Below are 1161 nucleotides of genomic sequence, written 5' to 3'. Positions count from 1 at the left end.
GGAAATAGCGTTTGCAGATGTCTACGTATCGTAGCAATAGAGTTCTAATGCTTCTTAAAACGAGATGCCGCATTTCATTTCTATGTTTCGCAATAAGATATAATATTCATTGTGTAATGTTATTTATACCTCGTATTCACTTCAGTGGATTGTAAGTGCGACATGTCCATGCTAGGAAATAGAGTTTGCAGATGTCTACGCATATTAGGAATAGAGTTCTAATGCTTCTCAAAACGCGATATAGCACGTCATTCCTATGTTTCATGATAAGATATAATATTCATTGCGAAGTGTCATGTATACCTCGTATTCACTTCAAATGAATGTAAGTATGACACTTCCATGCTAGGAAATAGCGTTTGCAGATGTCTACGTAGCGTAGCAAAAGTGTTCTAATGCTTCTTAAAACGAGATGACGCATTTCACTTCTGTTTCGTGATAAGATATAATATTCATTGTGGAGTGTTATGTATACCTCGTATTCACTTCAAAAGAATGTAAATGCCACACTTCCTTGCTAGGAAATAACATTTCCAGATGTCTACGCATCGTAGCAATAGAGTTCTAATGCTGCCTAAAACGCGATATCGCATCTCACTGCTATGTTTCATGAGAAGATATATTATTCATTATGGAATGTTATGTATACCTCGTACTCACTTCAAAAGAATGTAAATGCGACCCTTCCATGCTGGGAAATAGCGTTTGCAGATGTCTAAGTATCGTAGCAATAGATTTCTAATGCATCTTAAAACGCGATATCGCATCTCACTGGTACCTTTCATGAGAATATATAATATTCATTATGGAGTGTTATGTATACCTCGTACTCACTTCAAAAGAATGTAAATGCGACCCTTCCATGCTAGGAAATAGCCTTTGCAGATGTCTACGTATCGTAGCAATAGAGTTCTAATGCTTCTTAGAACGCGATATCGCATCTCACTTCTATGTTTCATGATAAGATATAATATTCATTGCGAAGTGTCATGTATACCTCGTATTCACTTCAAAAGAATGTAAATGCGACACTTACATGCTAGGAAATAGCGTTTGCAGATGTCTACGTATCGTAGCAATAGAGTTCTAATGCTTCTTAAAACGAGATGTCGCATCTCCTTTCTATGTTTCATGATCAGATATAATATTCATTGCGAAGTG

This window comes from Xylocopa sonorina, unplaced genomic scaffold (assembly GCF_050948175.1).
Source record: "Xylocopa sonorina isolate GNS202 unplaced genomic scaffold, iyXylSono1_principal scaffold0085, whole genome shotgun sequence".
NCBI classification, from domain to species: domain Eukaryota; kingdom Metazoa; phylum Arthropoda; class Insecta; order Hymenoptera; family Apidae; genus Xylocopa; species Xylocopa sonorina.
This window is presented reverse-complemented; position numbering follows the sequence as displayed.